General features: G+C 41.1%; 1 protein-coding gene across 10 annotated transcripts in view; it reads left to right on the top strand.

The window, feature by feature from the left end:
* The window catches only part of MAP4 (microtubule associated protein 4), a 170,439-nt gene that overhangs the window by 11,042 nt on the left and 135,355 nt on the right, over positions 1-24,042 (top strand). For all 10 annotated transcript variants that reach the window (XM_040589744.1, XM_040589739.1, XM_040589745.1 and 7 more), the window contains exon 2: positions 19,681-19,734. The gene's annotated coding sequence lies outside the window, so the exon portion shown is untranslated. The remainder of the gene's footprint in view (positions 1-19,680; positions 19,735-24,042) is intronic.

Raw genomic sequence — 24,042 nt, 5'->3', positions numbered from 1 at the left:
GGAAATGGAGTATTGGTTGCAGGTTTTTTTTTTTGTATATGGCTCTTTTAAAGAAATTTAAGATTAACTTCAGGTATCCACATTTTGTTGTGTAATGAGAGAATTGTTCTTGTTCATTGTGGTTTTGATTTGTTTTCTATTATGCTGTTCCCTTGTTTTGTAGCAGTTTATCTGTCCTTGCCTCAGAGGAGAAATACAGGCAGGAAGGAGGGAATGAGGCTAGCATTAATTTAGTTTCCAGTTCTGTTTCTCTTTCCTGCTTCCGTGGCAACCTGTGCTAAAGTGTTGAGCTTTGAAATAGTGCTGACACTTTAAAGTGTCATCTTCAGGAAAATAAGTGGGGGTATCTACTTCTCTTGGGCCACAACTTTGGTCTGATTGCATATATGAAAAAGCAGTGTTTATAGCTCTTGGGGGTACAGTCTGAGGTCAGCATGTCTAGATTTTTGGCAGAGCTCAGATATGCTGGTAAGCTCCAGGACATGGGGTACCCTTGAACAGCAGTGTAATTTTGGCACCATTTCATTTTGTCATGTGGAGAAGTGAAAAGGGAGATACTAATTTCTGTAGGTGTAGTAAGTCCATGTGTGGAATCCAGTTTGAGAATTGCAATTTTTAAAGCCTGAACTTGTAGATGTTGGCCAGCTATTCTGGAATCATCAGCTGAGACTATCTTTCTGTCTGTTTTCTAAAATCCTTTTCTTTGTCAGAAGAAATTGCATGTGCGGAGTAGGAGGAACACACATTGTCTGAGAGAAATGTTCCTGGCGTAGTTGATCAGCTATCTTAACGAAAGCAATAGTCTCTCTCCTGTGCTAATAGGACCTAAATGCCCACTGCTCACCCCAGAACTCCCACTTCAGATGGTGTAGCTTGCTAAGCCCAGATTCTCTGTTTACCTGGGATCCCACGGACAAGTCGCTCTTCCACGGAACGAGGAGATGTGTAGTTACTGGCTGCCTTTTGCAGGTTTGTTTATGAAAGGATCTTCAACTGCTTTTCATCTGTGATACGCCTGTAGAAACATTGAAAATGCCCAAGATTGATCAAAACTAAACTGTTTTTCTTTTTTCAAGTCTAGGAGATGTTTATTTTCTCTAGTATGTAATTTATCTATAGCCTTATGTTTCAGCAGCCAAATATGCTGACTGTGCCTGTTATGTTTCCCAAATGAAATTATCTGGCAAGCTTCACATCTTCTAAATATCATTTTGAGGTGCTGATGTAATCAAATGGTTGAACGTGAACTGAACAGGAAATTACGTAGTGCAAAACCTGCTCTTTAAAATCTGTACAGAATTAAAATGCATTTGTTCTTTTTATATACTTCTAGAGTAGGCATTTGTGGTATCCATTAATTTCACTTTTGTTCATTTTTTAAAATTGAAGCGATATCATTTATTGAATGCTCAAGGAGGGTGGGGGGAATCCAGACAGAGGGCTTATATATCCCTAACGTCTCATTAAAATTTCAGTGGGAGTTGTTTAATTATTAAAACAGAGTTGAAATAACATTGTGCTGAACTTACTTTGCAAATGTGAAGGGGGTAATACGGGTGCATGAAAATAGTTAATCTAAGTTGAAATGCAGTAGAGCATCCTGATTGTACAACTGTAAACCTATGCATTTTTCTAAACAGCTGTATTCTTAGTTAAACTTCACAATTTTATTCCTCAGTTTATAAATTTACACACAGATTTGTAAACGATCCTCTGAAAGATAAAAGTAAAATAGAAGTAGTCTCTTATTGATTGTGATAGACAAGATATTCAACTACAGATCACCTTGAGTAGCATCTTTTTCCATACTGAATTTTTAACCCATACCTTTAAAGAAAGGTAACTGTATATAAGCGACTTGGACCTATGTTTTTCCTTAGATTACTTTAACTTTCAAATTAAAGCTTTCTGGATCTAATTATTTATGAAACATAAGATTTGGATTAAGCTGAAAGATGTGACTGGGTTATTAAGGAAGTATAACTACAAAGGGAAGGTGTATATCCACCAGCTGCACTTCTGACTTATTGGTACTGGACTCTTACAAAGTAGTTTTCTTTCAGCAGTCCTGTTAATGCTTTAGATTCAAGTCTAAATGTTTTTGTGGGATTGGGAGTAGAAAAAAATTCTGGATCAGAGGAATAAATGGAATGTATGGGGAGGGGGGAAATAAAAGCAAATAACTTAGCATGAACAGCAGAGGAGTAGAGTGAAGTAAGTCACTATTTGTTTCGTTTTGGTTTTTTTTTATATCAGCAGGGCAGTATTACTCTCTCCACTTTGATAGCATATGAAAAAAAATCAAAACATAAGAACTACCACAAAGAGTCAGGCAAAAGGTTCATCTATGTGCTGTAGCATATTTTCTGTTTTGTGCTTTATTTATGTTCTCATTTTCCATGCTCAGGTGAGAGTTAAATGTAGGCTGTCTCCTCTTAACTAGTTGCGCTGGAGCCTTAGGTGTTGATAGCAGCTTTTGCACTGCAGCCTGTGTGTGTGTGAATCGTGTGCAATTCTATGTGGTCAGATGCATAATACAACTTCTTCAGAGTCTCTTCACACTACCAGCGCTGACCTACTGCAACAAAAAATGCCTTTTGTTCCTAGAAGGTAAATAATCTCTAAACAGGCAGGTGCTGGTGGTGTTGAGGAAATAACACAGCTCAAAAGTCTCAGTATCTCCAAATAAGAAACATTATCTTCGGCTACTACTGTTACCTTTGTCCTATCAGCACAACATACCACACTTGCAGCTTGGAGGTCACAGTAATCGTTCTTATGTCCCTGCTTATCTCTGCTAGGAGTTTTTCTTCTAATCTTTCAAAGTACGGGAGCCAAAAGTTCTAGATGACATGCTTTGTATTATACTTTTCAGAAGCATAATACCAGAAACAGGGGTTTCATACTGAGGGGCCCATTTTCATCTACTAAACAGGGATGTAGGCTGTAGTTTATGGATTTGACTCAAGTCTTATGTTTAAGTCTGGAGATTTTGTGAATTGTTCTCTCTCTTAAGTAGTTTTTACTAAATTACTTTTGTTAGTCTACTGATTTTTTTTCTTTTTAGAATATATATTTAAAGAAAGAAAAGTTCAGTGTGTTTGAGATGCTCACCAGATTGATCAGATTAAAGGCACTCTCTTGCTTTCACATTTCCTTTGTGTAAACTCTAGGTTAATTGACTCATTCATTCTGTCTCACTAAAGCTGAAAAGCTGCAGAGGTGAATGAACTGCAGGCAGCAGATGCTTGGATGAAAGAAGAAACAAACCAACCACAGGGCAAAACTTTCTGAGGCATCTGTGTTTCCTTCTGAAAAGCAAGTTAAGAATAGACAGCCTGTGCCTCACTAGAGATCTGCAGAATTGATCATTTCACAGAACATAATCAAAGTTTCCTTTAATTCCTAAATACTACATGACTTCTAGTTTTTTGCCTTTGTTCTATGATCTAGCCATTAATAAATGCCACTGCATTTTGATTTGTTTCAGTTGTGTGCTCTATAATGGCAAATCTGAATTCCACATCCAGTTTTCTTTTGCTTCTTGTGGCCAGGATGAGAATTCTTGCGTGACTGGAATAAAATAATGGGGAATATCTTGAAGGAGGTTTGAAAAATGGCATACTTGGTTGTAGCAGAGTAAATAGGATGCTCAGGTGCCAGGAGCTGTGGGTTCTGGCTTACATACCTAGGATTACTTCTGTTTTTATGCAGCAAGCCTCTTAAATGAAACACAGGAACAGTTCCTGAAAGAGAAGTCAAAACTGTGAGTGCTTGGTTAGGAGGGGGACGAGCAGACGCAGTCTTGCAGGTCTTCTGGGATGTGCACCTCGTGCATTTGGGCTTATATGTAGAAGTTAACCCCCTATGCATGAAGTGCTTGCAGCAAATATATGGTTGGTAGTGTGCTTCCCAGAAGTGGGATAGATGGGTTTGAATACTTTCAGGCTGAGGAGGAAATAGAACTGGGATCTCCAACATGCAAGGTGTGGAGCCTACTTCACTTAAAATGGGGGTGCTGTGGATGCTTTGATATTCTTTCAGCCTGATGCTGCTTGTGCATGTTTACTGTGCTTGAGTGTATGTGGGATCAGCTGTTCTGGAGGCCTATGTGAGGATGCCAGATCTATGGATCTAGCTTAATCAGTTGCCAGCACCCTCAGACAGGTACAACATCAGAACTTCAAATGCTGGATGAAGTTTTGTATGGAGGACTTGGCTGTCTAGAGCCTGTTGGGCACCGGAGCAGGCTATGTAATCTTTGAACTGATATTTTGAAAGTAAGTGTCTCAACCAGCCTCTCTGATCTGAACGTCAGGAGCCCAAGAACAGTATTTGGATTTTATTGGGGGTGTATGTGTATTATGGTCACTACTTTTTTTTTTTTTTCTTTTTTTCCTTGCTTGTTCTTCAGCAAGGGTTCCTTGCACAACAGAAACTTTCTTCTTACATACTGGTGTATTCTCTTCCTGCAGCCTGAGGACAGATCTGGGCAGTTCAGGATATTTTCTTGTCGCTTTTGGAATAAGTGCAAAGTGTAATTGAAGTGGTGTTGTAGAATCTGAAAGTATTTCTTCTTTCAAAGACCAAGGGAAAAAAACTCCAAATAAAAAGCCCTTCCCAAACTCCTCTGATACTTCGCAGAAGTCTTCCCCTTATGATTCTAATAATTTGGCTAAAAAAAATATAACAATGTCTTACAAGCATTCTAAATGTAAGAGGAAAAAAAAAAGGGAGGGGGTACTGAATATTTTCTGAATAATAAAGTGAATCTTCCTGTAAAACATCTTTTGTACTAATTAATCATAAAGTGAAGCTAACTTTCTGAAGTACAACAGCATGTAACAAAAAGCTTTTTGGTAAGTTCGTTGTTGGGAATGATCTCATCCTAGTGACCAACTGGTCACTGTGCAATGCTCAAACTATTTGCTGAAACAAAAGTATGCTGCATCGGCTGACCACAGAGTAATCTGTTTGGCCGTGTCAGAGGGAGCCGAGTGTACGTTCAGATGGAGTTGTGGCGTAGCAGCAGGTAGGAGATGCAGTCTGTAGAGCTTTGCACTTCAGTTCAGATACAAGAGCAAATGTTTGAGGTGGCTTAAACGATGACAGCTTTCTGTGATTTTTGATGTACTTACTTTACTGGCAATCCTTTTGATTTTAAGACTATATGAAAGATTTAAATTAACGATGATACAACAGTGATCCCTAGCTGTATAGTTTTAAGTTATTTATTTTGAAGCTTAGTCCAGTGTGTCAATACACCTTCTGTATTCAATTCACCCAGCTGTATTTGCAGTGAATTTGTCTTGCCTGAGTAAGAAACTTCATCTCTTAACTGGGTTAGAGCGTTTATCTAACATTCCCTTTAGATTAGCTTTGTCACAGACTTACACAAGAACATTCAATGATTCCTGTAGCTGCTGCGTAGTCATACTCAGGAGTAAACCCTGATATGTTCACTACTAAATATTGGCAGTCAATGTAGTCATGCTGCTATGACTAAAGTCCTGTCCTCTGGCCTTTTGAAATGAAACCGTTGAGAGGAGGACCCTTTGCCCCATCTCCTCGCATGTTGCTGTCTGCATGATCAGAGTTTGGGTATGAGATTATTGACTTTCAGTAAAAATTCTGGAAACAATGGGGTTTTATTTAGTAGTGAAAGCTATTAGAGCTGGTGCATGGTGAAATGCCACATGCTTTCTACCTGTTTCCTTTTTAAAAATTACAAATTTGTTGCTTTAAAACATGCAGTTAATTGGAAAAACAGAGCAAACTGCAGTGTTTCAAGTTCTGCTGCGCTTGTGCGAGTTGACAGTTTTATCTGCCTTTCTTGCTGAGTTAGAATTCAGTAATGTGCCAGAAATAAAGTGAGTTTGATTCATTCTAAGTCAACTTTAAAAACTAGAAGTTGTAGTATTCATTGTTTTTATTCTTTGAGTTTCTCACCCTGATATGATTACTTGTTGTCCTTGGATGCATTGAGAGCTGCATGCTGGTTCCAGTTTAAAACGCAGTATTAAAAAGCGTAGAGTCTGCTGAAACTCAAATATTTGTGTCCATTAATAAAATGCTGAGAACTGTAAAAAAAAAATGGAATTGTATATGAGACAATATATTAAACTTGTCTTCCTTTTAGTTGGAATTTGTCTTAAAAATTATGAAAGAGTTAATTAGTAATTTTAGAGTCATAACAGCTTCTAAATCTGAACGCAGCAGGAGTGAGTACATTTCCCCTAGATGTTGTTGACTTAGAAATCCCCAAACCCTGGGTGGCATAGGAACAGAGCTGTTTATACAACTTTTTGTTTTGTTAGTAGCTGTCAGGCATGTTGCAGAGGCCAGTTTCACTGTATCCCCACCTCCTAGTTACATTTCATTAGTGGTGAATGTGATACATGGGAGCAGAGCCTGTAGGTGTGGGATTGCTGTTCACATACTGGCCTGTCGAAACAGCAGACAGTGAAACAGCTTTGCTGGATCTTGCCAGTGAGCTTAAAATAAATATTAAAAAACCCCAACAAACAAAACTCAAAATGCAAACAGGTCCAGTTCATAAGTAACTCCTACAAAAGCCAGCCTCGTATGTTTAAGCAGAAGCTGGTGGCCACGCAGCTCGTGTGGGCAGAGCCAGCAGGTGCGTCTCTGTGCCTGTCTAGTCTGGCGTGCTGCCGGTGCTGTTCTGAGCTGCTCTGTGGCCAGCAGCAGAACTGTGCTCTCTGGGGCTTGGCCAGGAGGGGAGTGAAATTGTGGATGGACATATAAGCAGCTCTCCCCCCGACCCTTAATGAGTCTGAGCTGAAAAATTTCAAGTTCAGATTAAAAGCAGGATGGTATGATTATTTTTGAATTGGTCTTTGTATTAACCTACACGTTAAACTGAAAAGGCTTTCTGATTCGTTCAATGAGTTGAGTTGTCCTGTGGAGCAGCTGGCTAGCTATTTCAGCACAGAGAGCAATGGGGATGTGCAGCTGGGGTCACTGCTCCTAGTTGCAGTGCAACCCTCGGCTGTTCCCAAGGAACTTAGCCTGCATGCTTGAGCAAGACGGGGTTACTGGATTCGAGGCCCCTGTGTGGAGGAGGGAGGGAATTCTGTTAGAAAGTTACATCTGTTTTGGCCTTGGAGCAGCTCTCGGGATTGTTTCACTGGTCAGCTGGGGCCTTGTTGTGCTGAATAAATGACACATCAAGTATGTATGCGTGTTCTCCTGCCAGTGTGTAGGGTCCTTGTGCATCCCTTGGCTCTGCAGAACTTAATTCCAATAGCTGTGAGAAATGGCAATAGATGGGTTAAGCATACTGCTTGGAAACTAGTTTTATTGGTATGTCTGAAGCATTTTCACAAGGGATTTTTCTTTTCGGCCCTAGTACAATATTTATGTTAGTCATGTAGCTTTTGATTTCTGAAGACATCATTCAAAATTTTTAAGGCAGTACATCTGTGCACTGATTTGCTTGATTGAGATGTAAAGTAATGCATGTTGTACTGCTTTTGGTCTTGATGAGGAAACTGCTGCTGTTCTTGCTCCGTCTTCAGAGCAGGTATCGCTTTCCTAGATAAGCACAGAACAAGTATCTGAGAAAACAGCTCCACCAAGCTCCCTTTGTTTAGGATATCATTGTTGTGATAACACAGACAGACTAATGCTGCTCCTCTGCCTTCACCAAAATAATATGGAGTCTGAGGGGAAGGAATGTTCTAAGATGCTGAATCTGTTCCTTTTTTTCCCCTTTGTTTTTCTTCTTGCAGTTCTTTTCCACCTCACTTTTTATTTTCTGCGATTGAACAGCAATTTGCAAAAATGCAGCAAAATAAAAGGGCATGAGTATCACATCCTCCATACCTCTGGTTTTGCCATGCCCATAACTACTGATAGGTTTTAAAAAATACAAATTAAAACTCATGTATAACAATGCATTGCAGCATATTAGGGCAGGGTAGAATGAGCGTCAGATGAATAGTCTTACACCATGGTGCTTTGCTCTGCAGCCATTTTCTGCAGGGTATTATTTAGGAGCCTACCTGTGTCAAATACACCATTATGTATATCGTGTCTCAGATCTTGAAACAATTTGTTGATCTGTTCTGGTTTAACACATCTGTCTGCACCTTGTCGGAACCTGTTGTCATCTGATGTTGGGTGCTAAGACTCCATCCCACTTTTTCATGCTGAATTGAACAAATCTGGTTTTGGAGGCAGTTGTATAATGAGAAACTACTGGTGTTGTGTTCCAGTTATTTTTTTTGTTAGCTTTAGAAACCTTAATTAATTACTCTTCTACAGTTGTGAATAAACACCTGAAGGATTTATCAGGTAATTTCAAGGGCACCCACTTTTGTCTTGAACTGCTGAGTGACACTCTGTTTTTAAAACCATTAAAGGCATAGTTTTGATGGAGAATACGTGAACATGTTCCAACTCAAACCAAATGTTTAATCTATTTGCAAACTGGCGTTGAGTCTTAGTCTAACTGCCTGGTTTTTCAACCCGCTTGTGAAAGAGGGGAACTTAACTTTTGCAGATAGCCTTTGTTTTTTTATTTGTTTCCAATCCAAGTCCTGAGGACTGCTTCTCTTGGGAAGAAACAACAATTTCTTTTGTGCAGGACTTTGATGTTAAAAAAAAAAAAAAAAAATAAATGTGTTAAGACAATCGGAAAACCCCAAAAGCTTGGGTAAGATGTGTTTCTTTGTCTTGGAAGTGTGATGTGTAAGCTAAGAGGCAAATAACTAAATATTAATGATCATAACCCTATCGGGCTACACTGTTCTCACCTATATCTCTCCTTCTTCCCTTTCACCTGTTATGAGTATCACTTTCTGCTTACACCTTGCAGAACAAATCCGCTTGTGCTTGCTCTGATTTTAGCTGGAAGTCTTAAATGTTGGTGCTGTATGATAATAATGGGAGAATGTTTGTTGTCTTTTGTTCTCTTGCACCCTCTTAAGGCCCCAGTACTTTCTTCTGTGGGTGACAGAGGGGTTGGTCTGTGTATTGGAGATCACTCAGAGCAGGCCTAACTTCTCAGCTCTGCCTAACCTGAAGTGCCAGCTCCAACTTGACCAGGTCAGTTAGGTGTTGCTGCAGAGGAGAGGTGAAATGGTGTCTTGAGACTTCTCCTGAATTAACCAGAAGAATGTGGGATGTTCCATGGGCGACTCCTGCACAGCTGGGATCTTGATGAGGTCCTGATAAAGCCTATGTGTAATCAGGAGTTCCACCATGTAGTAGTTTTGGTATCTCAGGACTCAGATACTGCTTAATTGTTACTGCAAATCAGATCTTTTCCATGTAAAGCTTTTGGGCGACAAGTCCTCTGAAAACTTTTGGAATGTAGTTGTATTCTGAATGGTTTTGCTTTTAGTTGATTATAACACTTTATATTGTGTCTGTAGTGACATTCAAGGTCATTAACTTTTCTGTTAGAAGATGCCCTCTAGCTTCAAAGCAAATATTTTGATACCAGGTGAAGTATATAGTCTTTGTGCTACTGAATAGCCATGACTCCTAGAAAGGCTTTTTAGCTTGAAGAAGGGGGTGAAAAAAACCCACCCTGACCCAACCAGAAAAACCCTGCTAGGTTTGTCTACAGGGCTTGTTACAGTTGAGTGGAGTATGTTTTCGCATGCTATGGAACTACAGTGAGGATCTGTGATTCTTCACTGTGCAATCCAGACTCTAAAATAGCAAGATTTGAAATATTCAGCTGTCAAATGTAGCAGATCACTTTAGCCCTGAACAGTTTTAACTTTGTATTCAGAAGGGTAATCTGCCTCTGCAGTTGCGCTGTTGCAGAGTAAGGCTTGGTTCCCATCAACTAGTCCTCTCCATTGACAGGACATCAGTGGAGATTCTCTTACGAATGTGCAAGGCAGCAGCTGGTTTAGTAGCAGCTAATTCCAGAAAAGCAAGTAGGGAAGCTCAATGATTTCTAGCACTTAAGTAGCAATGATCATGTGTCTGTGCACTGGGTTTAAATGCTTTTTTTGCCTTCCTCCTTCTGATCCATAGTAATGTTTTGGCACTTGAAAATGCAGAGAGAAGTCTATTGATGATGCAGGGACTCTAAATCTTTGTGCAATGGAAAATAAAGCTTAACTTTTTTGGGTTTTCTTGGTTTTGTTTTTTTAATCTTTGGTGTACTAATTGCATTGCTGTCTGGCACCATTAAAACAATAAAAAGTTATTCCCTCTGTCTAATAAGAGCTGATGAAGCATCTTCTGTATGCTCTTTGGCTAAATCACAGTCCAAAACTGATATGGAAAATGTAAAAGCAAAATCAAATTCTGTCATGTAATTAGTCCATGTCAAAACTCAGTAAACTTAAATGTTGGACACAAGGAGATTTATCATTTCCATCTACCTCTAATACAGGCCCTCTTGCACATGCAGGAAATGCTGTTTTCTTTCTTCCATCTATTTTAAGAAATAGCATGCATGTGACTTGCCCTTGGGATGCTTTTGTTCACCTGTGACTAATGAGGAGTGTTAGGTGTTTCTAATAAGGCCTTATCTGGCTGTTCTGACAGCAATCCTGCTGTTCGTACCCTTTAGAGCCATTCTGCTCAACTTCGTCTCCAATTTCTGTAATGGAGACACAAGGCACTGGAAACTAACCTGTGAAGCTCATGTGTGCAGAGGTAATAGATACGGGATGAAGGAAGATAGAATTTCCTGTAAAGCAGCATCTGTGTTCAGGAGCAGATTCCACAAAAAGCAAGCAGGAAAGCACATTGATTTCTAGTACTTAAGTGCTATGTATGTGAGTTGTTGTTTTGTTTATTCCCCTGGTTGCCCCCACCTTGTTCTTTCTGTTCTGTGCTGCCATTCTGCACCTTGAGAAAGCAGACACATCTCTTTTGGTGATTGATTATACATGCAAGGGATGAGCGTCTCTGTCTCTTGAAAATGTTGCTGCCTCTTATGTTTGAAAGTGTGATTAGGACAGAAAATAGAGCCATGATGGAAGCTTTTTCAGGATGTTTGCTATGGAAATGTGTGGCCTTAACTTGGAACTGCTCACAGAATTGTGTCTATAAAGAGCAACTAGTTCATAAAATACATCACTAAACAGAGGAGATACTGAATTTGCTATGGAGTGGGTTCGTTTTACAATTTTGCTCACCTTCTGACGTGGTGGTGTGACTGATCTTTAAGGGCATGGTTAATGCCTAGTTCAGTTCCTTTTCAGTGTTCCCAAACATCTTGGATATTTTACCTAAAATACACAGGGTATTAAACCTGTTCAACTGATTTGCTCAGATACTGGTGTTTATGTAGTGCACGTTTGGGCATGAGAATTTGGTCTATATAAATGACCTTTTGCATGGAGATATCTTATGGTTGTTTTATTTGTTTATTTTTAACTAAATAACATGCGCTTTCAGAGTGTTTTAACTCAGGGTGTTAGTCAGGCTGCCAGTGTGTATTCTGCTTAGTTTTGGTGCTTGGTGGGGTTTGTGTGTGGGTTTTTTTTTTTTTTCGTGTGTGTGTGGTGATTTTTTTTTTTCTTTTCCCTCCAAAGCATTCCATGTAAAATCTGTCATAAATACATTTCCAAACTGAAAATCCGAGGATTAAGTAAATCCTAAATCTCCCTCTTAAAGGTACTTTCAGGTCAAGATTGGGGCAGTTGCAAATCAGGGTGAAGCAGCACAGGTCAGTAGTAATGCCACATTTGAGTCCTCAAGTCCCTGTAAAAACAACCCTTTTCCAAGCACCAAGCAAACCTCAATTTAAAGAGCACTGGCTGTTCTGTGTGGATCCTGTAACAAAACACTTACAGTGGCTTGATGGGTGTTTTTTTAAGTGCTCAGTGAAGTCAATTGACAGTATGTCTGAAAAGTGACCTGCAGTTGCACAGCTTTCCCCTGCCCTTATCACCACAGTCCATACGTGCCGGCGGTATAGGCCTCTCCATAGGGATCTACATAGTGAGAGAGTGTCATTTGTGAAAGCAGGAAGGAAACACACAGTCCTGTTCTTGAGCCATCTCAAGACTTGCCAGATTAGGCTGTGGGAAAGCATCGGTGTTCTCTATGTTACTGCTTTTCTGAGAGGGTGTAGTGTAGGTGAAATGGCTAAGAGAAGGATGCTTTTTTTTAGTGTTGGACAGCCTGTTAGAACTTCACAGAATCCCAGAACGGTTTGGGTTGAAGGACCCTTAAAGACCCCCCCAGTCCCACCCCTGCCACGCGCAGGGCCCCCTTCCCCCAGCCCCGGTGGCTCCCAGCCCCGTCCAGCCTGGCCTTGGGCACTGCCAGGGCTGGGGCACCCACAGCTGCTCTGGGCAGCCTGTGCCGGCGCCTCGCCGCCCTCACAGGGGAGGATTTCTCCCTCAGCTCTGATCTCCATCTGCCCTCTCTCAGCGCAAAGCCGTTCCCCCTTGTCCTGGCGCTGCAGGCCCTTGGGAAAAGCCCCTCCCCAGCTTCCTCGCCGGCCCCTTTGGGTGCTGGAAGGTGCTCCAGGCTCTCCAGGAGCCTTCCCTTCTCCGGGCTGAACAGCCCCAGCGCTCCCAGCCCGGCTGCACAGCAGAGGGGCTCCAGCCCTCTGGCCATCTCCGTGGCCTCCTCTGGCCCCGCTCCAACAGGTCCGTGCCCTCCTTATGCTGGGGGCCCCGGAGCTGGAGGCGGCGCTGCAGGGGGGTCTCAGCAGAGCGGGGCAGAGGGGCAGAGCCCCCTCCCTCGCCCCGCCGGCCACGCTGCTGGGGATGCAGCCCAGGGCACCGGGGTGCTTTCTGGGCTGCGAGCGCACGTGGCTGGGTCACGTCCAGCTTCTTGCCCACCAGCACCCTGAGTATTTCTCCACAGGGCTGTTCTCAACTTGGGTACTAATAAACCTATTTGAGGCTTGTTTGCTGGACATGGGACCTCAGTGCTTTTTGTGACTTACAGTGAGAAGTCTTACGCTTCTTCCTTATCGTCCTCTACCTTTGTCTAGAAATGGGTGCTGGCTGCCTCTGTGCAACAAAAAAGAACGGTTAACTATGGGTTGAATAGGGTTGAGCTTGAAGAAGTTTCTTTGCAAAGTGAGAGCAAGAGTTTCCATTTGGAAAATATAGCTAATGAAGCTACATATATCACTGTACAGAGACTGAGAGAACAAGGATCTGGGGAGTCAGTCAGCTTAGCAGTAATTCAGGTTAAAGAGGTGGCAGTCATAGGTTAGACACTGGTGAAAACTTGTGATCACTTCACGTTTCCAGCTGTTCATTAAACAACCTTCAAGGTATAAGAATTGAATCAGTGTGAGTGAAGAGGCAGTTGCCTTGGAAATCGCCCTCTACTTTAGCTGCAGTTGTTGTCATGGCTGGGTGGCACACACTGTGAAGGGCTAGAGGAGAACTAGAGGAGGGTATGTGGAGAGTTGCTGGTTGTCCTAATGAACAACCTGTGAAAAACAGATCTGCCAGACATCTGATTTAGCTAAAAGGAACAATCTAGAGCAGAGAGGCTTTATAAAAGATGTATTTAAAGATGAGCAAAAAAATGTGAGTTTTTTGAAAAGGCAGACAACCCTGTTTCTTACTGTAGTGGGCTGGGGAGACTTTCTTGGTGATATGCTCTTTTGTAGTGGCAGATGAGGATGAGCTGGACTAGTGGACTTCCCAGAAAGCTGGGATGATGTGAATATCAAACAACTTGCCAAGTAAAAGCTTCCCTTAGTCTTGTGTCTCCAGCTATACTGGTGCTAGTGAATTACATGATGCTCGGTGAGTTCTGGTAGTGCTGGAATACAGTGCCTGTGCTGATTTGTTTTCAGAATATTTCCTCTTGCAATCTTTGGCCTTGGGCAACAGTACTCTCCCAGACGCTGGTGGATGCTGTTCAGGAGCTAGCATGGACCAGGACCATTCTCAAGAGCTGTTTGCAGGTAGCCACCCTGGTTTAAAAAGTGAGGCTGTACAAGTGTGAGTACAGCCCTTTCCTAGTCACTGTGGTCCTGGGCATGTTTAAGTCAACTGTGAAATTGAAATTCTGATTGCAGGAAGCACAATCTGTTGAGCAGCCTTTCATTAGAGCACAAGTGAAATTTGAATAATCACAGAATGGTTTAGGTTGGAAAAGACCTTTAAGATCATAGAGTCCAACTGCTAACCCAGCACTGCCTAGCCCACTACTAAACCATGTCCCTAAGGACCATGTCTGCATGTCTTCTAAATACCCCTGGGGATGGTGATTCCACCACTTCCCTGGGCAGCCTGTTCCAGTGCTTGGCAACCCTTTTGGTGAAGAAAAATGTGTTTTCTTTGTCCTCATTAGCCCCAGCTAAGGCAAAACAAGCCATTGGAGGAGCTTCAGTTGCATATAGTTTAACTGAGGTGTTCCTGTTTCTGTTTGGGACTTGACTCGGGTTCTCACTGCTCCTTTTTCTGATGTGCTTGCAACTGAACCTTTGCTCTATGGATCTCGGTAACATCTCAAATCATTAAAATATCTGTCTCTGGTCTGTACTACCCAAAAAGATGGCAGGTTGTTGGGTAATGCTGTCCAAGCATGGGCATGGGCATATGCATTGACAAAGCATATGACAGGAATTGCAGTGGATCTGTATTGATTAACTATAACAGTAGGAAGAATTCCTGAATTCTTAATACCTTTATTTTTAGATGTAATTGGCTAGACTGAAGGCTTACTGTTCAATGAACTGTTCCAAAAATAAATATTTCAGAAGAGGATTAAACTTGAATGTGAAAGACAGTTTTTCTTATGTATCAGTGTTCATGGAAGGAACTGGTCAGAAATTGCTGTGCTCCTTAAATTTGCATTCTCTGAATCCGAATTAGAACTGCTTTCACCAAAACTACTCATCCACACAGGAAGCTAGAGATGCTGTTGGGAATGCAACTGTGATAGCTAACTTTAGCTAATTTAGTCCTGTTAGTTTTTTAACTGTGAAAAGAGATACATTGGTCTTGCTTAAATCACTTTTTTCAGCTTCTGTTGAAAAGGAGTGCACTTAGTTGTTTCTCACCGAGGGCATTTTCTGCCTTTTGTTTTTTGTGGTTTTTTTTTTTTTTTTCATTTTGTGGATCTGGATGCTTGTGTGTTAAGGTTTTGTAGGTGTGGGGTTTTTTTCTGTTTAGACACATCTGAAAGATCTGTAGAAAGATTTGAAGATCACTTCTGTCAGAGTATTTAATCTCTGCCTTCTCTGGGTGTTTTCAGCTTCTTGTCAGGTGTACTCTGTCTAGTAACACAGTTGAGTACTCTCTCCCACCCTCCCTGTGCTATTTGGTTGTACGCTAACTAACCAAAGGCCACTGGCTGCTGGCACTTATTGTTAATTAGCATTTGCTGAACTTTCTAGCCTTCCAGGATCATTCTGGAAGGTCCTTGGTTGGTCCTTGGTACTAGTGATTTGGCAGTCCATGAGTCACTCTTCCAACTTTCTAGAATCATTGCATGTCATTCCTTTAGTCAAATCGCTCTTGACATATGAAAATCCATGGTGCTATAGAAACAGCTACGCTTGTGCAGCTGCTTATTTACTGTCTGATTATATGAACCTCACTGTTTAACTTTTGTCAACCTGAATTGCTACAGAAGACTATTTTTTTAAAGCCTGTCCTCCTCAATGAGGATTAAACGTGAATATTGCTGAAGAGTATCTGCTTGCTTTATGGTTGAAGACCTTTATTCTTCTGTGTGCTACCTGCAATTAGGAGGTACGGTCTCTTTCTACAAGTAGTAAGAGTTGCGTGACTTACCGTGAAAGTCTGACCTGCTGTTCATGAATGTTTCCCTAGAAGATTATTCACTTGTAAGAGTTCAGTGGAACTACATCTTGTGTTTGGAATACTCTAAATTATTAGTCTAACTTCAGCACTTTCCCTCTCTCTTGGAAGAAGCTCTGCTCAAAGGTGTAGAATCATACCTAAAAGAAGTCTCTTTCAAATACTGTCAGCTTTATCTGAGATGCCTCATGTAAGTGTGGGAACAGCAGTTTGATGCTTAACAAAAATTCATTGAATATTTGACAATGGTACCCATGAAGAAATGTCCATCATATATTCTTTAATAAACTCATGGTTTAGGATGTTGGTAAGTTCTGGTGCAGGCAGCGAGACAGCATAGAGACTTGTGGCTATAAAGGCAGGTTTCTTTGCATCAAATTGTAGTTAATTTGCTGCTAGTATTATTCCTCTAGGAAAGGACTGGGATGAAAATCTGAGATGCCTTAATCTCCGGGTTTCATGGTCACCATGTATATATAGCTCAGGGTTTTCAAGACTTTGTGTTTGAACCCATGGTATTCAACAACGAGATACTGCTTTGCATGTGGAATGCTGTAGCTGCAATGTGTGCCGCCTCTCTTAGCTTTTCATATCAAGTGATCTTCATGTACCATGCATACTTAAGACAGGGAGCTATTTAAAGGAAGCTGTTTATCTAGAGATTTGGAAACAAAGTATGTAGGGTGAGAGACAACAGGAAACAGATCGAGTGGCTTTCGCAGTATATGGGAAGCAGTCTTACAAATTTGGGGAGGAGAAAACAGAAAGTGTTGCTTGTTAAGAGAAATTGAGGGAGCCTATAAGGGCACCTGATCCAACAAATTGCACATACTTTCTGTTATAAACTTAATTGCACTGAAGTGCTGCGTTCCATTTAGCTGGGGTAAGAGTGATAATCTGGAGTGTCACTAGAGGTTTGCTCTATTACCTCTTTCTTTGGCAGTCCAGCAACATAAACACAGATAGACAAGCACTGTTCATACAGAAAGTACTACATTACCTAAACTGGAGCCTGTCTAATCACAGTAATTTTGTGAGGTGGATGGAGGGGAAATCACTTCTTTGCTTCTGTCTTGCATCTTTTTTGGGTGGTTTACCAAGGTAAGTTGCATGCTTTTCTCATGGACCAAAGAGAGGTGGTAATTTACTCCATCCTCAAAAGGGCTGCTGCTGGAAACTGGTAGAGACAAGTAGTTGCTACTTAAAGTAGTAAGAACCTTAAAAATTATAAAAAGCAGAAAGTTAATGTTTGCACTGAAATGTGTGTGTGCTTTTGGGACTCCTTGGAATAACTCTTCTGTTATAGATAGGGTGGATTTGTTGAACTCTCAGGTGAGAAAGAGAAGATAAAAGACTGGGTAGTAAGCAGAAAGTAGTCTAGTGTATTAATGGGTTACAGGTAATTCAGTTGGTGGTGTGGAAAAATCTGTGTAGAAAACTGGTTGAAGTTAGAGAAGCTGTTGAAATGTTTAGTAGTAAAAGTGCAAGGAGCTTGGGAACCAGAAGAGCTGAGGAACAAGAACTACTGGTGCAGGATGTGGAACTGGATATTATAGGCATAGCAAACACGACGGGACAGTATGCATACCAGGCATTACCTACTTTCTGATAGCGCAGGCAAGATAAAAATGAAGAGTGGGTGTGGCGTGGGATGCAAACGAAATAATAAACTGCTTTTTCTCTGTTGTGTTTCAGTGTCACTTGCATAAAAATTGCATTGGGGAGAAATAAAGTTGCAAACTTAGAATCAGGGTTGCAATGTATAGACAGATACCATTTAACAGTTTTCAGAAATATTTCTGCGAACTGGAAAACAATTGTGGCTAATAATGGAGCACATGAGCCAGTATTTGCTGGCTGGATGATAGGTGACTTTTTTTTTTCTTTTCTCCCTGCCACCCCCCCCCCACCCCCCCCCCCCCCCCCCAGTGCTTCTGTAAGTAGTCAGAGTCTTCCTCAATTATGTGAGGGGGCAAGGTGGAGTCTATCTTAGACTACTGTAAGACCTAACACAAAAATCTTCGTGGCCACACCTCCAATTTTAGTAAATCTGTTAATCTGGAGTAAGAAAGGTTATTTAGCATTTCTGTTTGTCATTCAAGAACACCCCATACTTAAGGGGAAAAAGCAATCTTTACAACTGTGGGTAGTTAAAACCACCCTGGTAGTATAGGATTCATTCCTTCAGGGTTTATTTAAAGAGCAACTAGAGATGCAGTTGGGCCGAGCAATTAGGGCTTGATGCCTTTGGATGTGATCTGGTTGTTCAGCAGTGGGAAGTAGCTGGGGAGAAGGACCCCAATGCCCCAATTTACCACCAGGTGGCTAAACTGCAAATAATGATGTGGAAAAAGAAAATGTGGGTTAATGACCTATTTTAGCAGAGCTTCCTTCTGTTGGAAAGGGGAGCATTAGTGTTATCACACAACCAAGAACTCATCCGTAATATTTGTATCTGAATCATACACAAGATATTTCTCTGTTCCTTAATTAACTTACTAACTCTCCTTTCCACCCCTTCTGAAGGGAACAGGATGCTTTGAGAAGGTTTTTCTCACTCCTGAATGCTTTACCACTTATTAAAGCTGAAGTGATACTCTCTTCACTGGGTTGTTTTCTCATTTAACTAAAAGCTCAGGCATTCTACTTCCATGTAATGTGAAATGCACATCTGTAGGGAGAAGAGCTAGCATTAGTGTTCCTATATGACTTTGCGTTAATAAGCAGGTGCTGAGATGATACTTTGTTGTGAGACAGGCTTGATTGCTTGCTGTGGTGAAGAATGAGTTGGACATCTCTCTATGTGGATTGAAATATTTAACTGACTCTTGACTGTGCAACTTAATGCTCTTTTCTGCAGAAGAGCACTGCGTAGAGTATAAGGAGTGTCATTTTGATAGAATTTTTTTGTAGCTGTGCTGGTTTCACAGTAAAGAAACATAATGAGCATAGTATAAAATACTGTATAGAAACATTTGGGACCCAATACCCAGTAGATGAGTAGATGGTTCCCTGGTAAAGCTGGTGGGTACAGCTTCACTGAAATCATGGAAAATGTGCTGTGTGCTACTGCAGTGCAGCTCCAAATTTCTTTATTTCTTTTAAAAAATCTAGATCCCCTTAAAATATTAATCCGCTTGTCATTAATGTAATCCTTACAAGAATACAGTGTATGCTTTCCTAGTTGAGTAACATGTCTAGCAATGCCTGTAGGTTTTGCCTTGAGAATGTATTAAAAACTTTGCAAGAGAGTCCACTCTGAAGTTTGGAAGTACAGAAAATGGCTTGGAGTGGGACAGCCTTTACCGAAAGAAAGCAAGCTTCACCTTTGCCTACTTGTTTGTCTCTGACTAAAACGTGACAGTTCTGCCATATGAAGGCCTTTAGGTGCTTTGCACAGTGGATCTACGTAGTATTAGCTGATAAATTGGGCCACAGATGTTTTGGTGCCTCTTTTAGCTTTGATTTTTATCTGGAGATGAACAACTGGTGAATCAGACCTGGCTGTCACCGGTGGCTATGCAGATGTATGCCTAACAGTGACTTTGAGAGCTTTTAAGCTGGTATATGAGCACCTGAAATACTACTTAGTGGAAGGATGTTCTAATCATCCTGGATTACTTCAGCTTTAATGGTGTGTTTGTAAAAACCTATTAAGATGTGTAATGAGGGAAAAGTTGCTCACAATTTTCATGGTATATCCGTAATAGCTTGAGCAAGTGCTTATGTGAAATAGCAATAGCTAGATAGTATTCCTCTTGAAGAACATGCGTTAAAGAAAGGTGCCTGGCTGACTGTAGTGGGGCTACAACAAAATTTCTCAGTTTTAGTTAGTTTTGAGTAACACAAATCATCTCCTAGCCATCCCTAGTTAGTTTACATCCAAGTACTCTGTAATCATATGGCTTCCTCTTAATTGTGCCTGTGTTGTATTTTGCAGATAAGCAGTTTCTGAGGACTGAAGGACCGGCTAAAGGGAACACCTGCTTTTGAGGTATGAACTATTATTTTAATGACACAACACTAAATCTTTAATTAAAGCAAAGGTTTGATACAGCTATGTGTACACACCAAAACTTCATCTGTTCTGGGAAATACAGCTACTATCTAGAGTTCTGAAATGTCAAAATCCCTGACAGAAGTTCAGTAGCAAGGCTTGGCAGAGCAGGCACGCCTGGCTATGACAAGTGGAGTGTTAAATCAACTCTGGGAGAGTCTGCATGTCTTTAAAAGGTATTATATGGAGAGTTCTGTGACGAACTTCTGCAGAATAAACATCTGAAACGTACTTATCTTTCCATTCTGTTACGTTAAACACTCTATTTACTACTCTTTTTGCATCCTTCCTCTTGGGTATTTATTAAAGTTTCTAACATATTCCCCTGCTGCTGTTCAAGATAGCAGGGCTGGTGTGTGACTTGAGGGATGGCCTTTCTGGACAGTTGGACTTTTTCTTGATTTTTCTGCTGCAGAGGGCAGAAGTCTTATTTAACTTGGTCACAAATCTTTTTATTAGAGTAAGAGGACTACAAAACATTAAAATGGGCAAGCTAGGCTAAAAAAAACCCCAAGTTTGATTTGATTTGTTAGGAATTTGGAGCAGTGGATCATCCAAGTTTCTTGTCCTAGCTGTCCTTGTGGAAGGCACCGTAAAACTATACTTTCATTGGGGTCTATCATCAGGTCTGCAGTCAGAGGGTATTTGAGGTGCAGGTGCTCAGATAACATGTTTTAGTGAAGGAATACAATTTCTTCATGGTATTTGTATGGACTGAAGTACGCAGGTGTCTTTTACATCGCAGTTTTGACAGTGGTTGTTCTCAAATGCTGTCTGTTCCTTCAAGTCCTAGGAGCAGCATCAGCCTGTTTACTTCGCTAACTAATGCATCCTTCTGCCTTAATCTTAAGGTAGTCTAGAATGTGAACCAGTGAAACACAGGGGACAGACTTGTACAAAAATGACTACTAAGCTGTCACTGTCACTCTGCCAGTACCATCCAATGATACTTGGCTGTAAGGAATGCAGAGGAGTGGAATGTAGTTCAATTACAGCTTGTTTTTACATCACCAACTGTATCTACTATGATTTACTAGAGCTGTCTTGAAGTGAAGTCAGTAGCACTGCATGTCTCCAAAAACTTTGTTATAGATGTGCGATAAAATTTCCCTAAAATGTTTCTTTTTCTTTTATTCTCCTGAAATGGCAGGCGCAGAGGTAGTCTTGTAGGTGCCAAGTCCTGTCTCTTTGGTTGGGCTGATGCTCTTGTGTATCCATTCACGATGTGACTGGAACCAGGCTCGGTTAGGGGCAGCCACACCACCAGTTGTTTATACTGTGTGCTGTGGCTGCCTGCCAGACCATCTTAAGTTGTTCTCCAAAAGCCATTTGAATAAAAGCCAAATAAGATGGCTTAATCTCCCCCTGGGTGGGATGAAGGGAGGGGAGGTGCCCAGAATGCTGTGCGTGCTTTTAACCGTGGCCTCAACAGAGGTAAAGAGGTCATGGGAGGTGGACTGTCCCCTTCTCCTGGAGGGAGTGAGTATCATACACAGCTGAACAGAGAAATGACATAGGAGGGCAAGAGCACTGCATTGCCTTTCCTGCATCTTCCAGGCTTGAACCTTTTTTTTTTTTTTTTTCTCCCTCACCCTTTCTCCTTCACTTAGCTTTGACCAATGTGGTCTTAATGTCTGCCAGACTCCGTGGATGTTTGTAATTGATCTCGTACTTCAATTTACTTGGTCGTGTTACTAACTCCAATGTTGTGTAAGGGGGTGAGTTTGCTATGTTGTAACTTTCATCCTTTCCTTTCTCCATTGTACAAAAATGAGTTACAATGTAAGCTGCCTCATACAGTCCCAGGGATACATGGTAGTTGTACCTCTCAACATTTGTTGTTCTGTGGTTTCAGGACATGGAAACCAAACAGGTGTTTCCCACAGACTGTATTCAGCAGCTAAAAATGCTTCCTGAAGTAATTTATCCAGGAACATTTAATCCATGCTCATTGACTGCCTAGATGAATAAAGGCAACTTCCTCCCCAGTGTCCTTTGGAGAAGCCTGGGAGAGCAGGCAGGAAGGAGGAAGTGTTTGTGCAAGTCTGGCCCTGCCTGGTTGGTTCTTGTTGGATGACCCAATTGGGGAGTATCTTGGGTTCTTTACAAAACAATGACCTGTTCAGCTCGGATTGTCACTCAGAAATAAATTAGATCTTCCTGCTTATTCTGTAATGAGCTCTTTCAGCCAAATACAGTTGTGTGTTTGGTCATCTTACTTGCTTTCTTAAACTACAGATACTGACTATGACTTGTGGCACCTAGAACTTGATTTGATTATTGTATTGTTTACATGCGAGTAGGTGGGGAGAAAGTATTTTTTAAACTACCTGCTGGATTAATTTATATTTTTTGTTTCCTCTCAGTTAGAGCAGTTATACATGTGCAAACCCACATCTTTAGGATCAAATTTATTGATGACAAGTGAATGAGATGGGGGGCAGCTGCTGACATAATTGTGATAGAAGGAAGTAGCTGCTGCTTGCTATGTGACTCCCTGCTCCCCTCCTGCAGCAGAGCTCTGCTTACAGAGAATTCTGCTTGGATAAGGCAAGCAAATAAGAAAGAACTTCCTCTGCCGCTGTGCTTCAGCAAACTTGCTTCAGCAAGTGAGATTGCTTGTCCTCCAAGAGAGTTTTGCAGTTTGCTGGATGAGGGGCTGCTGCATTACCATTCACCCTTTTAAAACGGGGTTGGTTAAGGAAGTATGCACTGACCTTCTAGGCTGAGAATACTGAGAAGATTTAGCCCTTGAAGAGCGCACCCTTGGGAAGAAGGTAATGCTACCGTGTTACTTTACCACATGCGGTTTTACTTCCTTAAAGTGATGTGGGCAGAACCCTTTATTTTAATTACAATATAAAAAAAAGGGTTTTGGTGGTTTTTTTTCCCAGTACTGCATTGAAAAATTATTTATTTTGTGCTTTATCTTTCCTTTTTTGTAAGGGAAACTGCCTGTGTCAAAGGGCACAATACTGTTATACTGGATATTGCAGCCATACCTGCAATAAGGAAGTGAATAATTCTCTAAAGAAACTAATAGACCATACCCAATAACATCGGGGAGAGACCTGAAATTTGTTTTATTGCTCTTTCTTCCATGGAAAGCTCAGCTTTTGTTTTCTAACCAATGTGTTGTTTTTCAGTTGTTGTTGAATGTATTTGTTATCAAGAGTACGGAAATGTAAATACAATAGTGGTTGAACTGCAGCAGTTACTCCCTTCCTCCTCTGCTGGCTTCCTGCGTACACTTTGGAAGGTGGAAACTATTCTTCTGCATTAACTCATGTCAGAAATGAGTGTTCTTCCCCCTGTTGCCACCCCATCAGATTTCAAAACCCAAAGGGTATGCGCGAAGAGAAACAATTGCTCTCACATATGTTCCTTGAGACTGACAAGTACTGTAAGGCCTCTTGCTGTAGCTTCTTTTAGCATTTTCCCATGGTCCAGCCTGATGTGCAAGCGTTAGCTAACAGGACATCTTTTTTTTTTTTTTTTTTTTTTTACCCCCTCCACTTTACCCAACCAGGTAAGTCACACAAGTCACCATTTTAGTTGGACTAAGTACACATTCATCCTTGCAACATTTGAACACATTTATTAGAAGAAAAATGTAACAAATTAGGAGCAGTGCCTTCACTGATTTGAGTGTATTTCTCCCAGACTTAAGTTTGCAGTTATTTTGGGATGCTGTTTCTTAAATATAGTGGTTCTTGTTCTAGTTGGGTCACTAGTAGCTAGTGTTGGTTGCTTTCTTAGGCAGGAATTTTTTCATTAAAACCAGCTCAGGGCAATGGAAAGGCTGAAATGGTAGACTAGTCGGGAGAAACTGGGTTCAGCTGTTTGATGGGTGGAAGCAGTTAAATTGACCTCACCTATGGCTGTTGTGCCTTTTTTTTTTCTTCTTTTTTTTTCTATCAAGTCTGTAATGACCTTTGTATGGCAGCAATAACTTTCTGGGGAGAGTTATTTATTTGCAGTTACCCAGGTCTTTTTTGCATAACCTGCCACTTATAATGCTGTTAATATGTCTGTACTGCACTAATGCTGCTCCCTTTTCAGAATGGAGGAGTTCTGTGATGCTCTTATGGCACTTGGCCAACTGCATGACTGAACTTAGCTAAATAAAAATCCCTGGGATCCTCTCTAAGAATAAACATCATGTGAGAGCAGGAGTGTTTCCCTGCTTTGAGAGAATTAAAATGGCGTGCTGGTAAAGAATAACAGCAGCAGCTTAAGGGCTAG

The sequence above is a fragment of the Falco naumanni genome, chromosome 4 (genome assembly GCF_017639655.2).
Source record: "Falco naumanni isolate bFalNau1 chromosome 4, bFalNau1.pat, whole genome shotgun sequence".
In the NCBI taxonomy this organism is placed as follows: domain Eukaryota; kingdom Metazoa; phylum Chordata; class Aves; order Falconiformes; family Falconidae; genus Falco; species Falco naumanni.
This window is presented reverse-complemented; position numbering and strand designations above follow the sequence as displayed.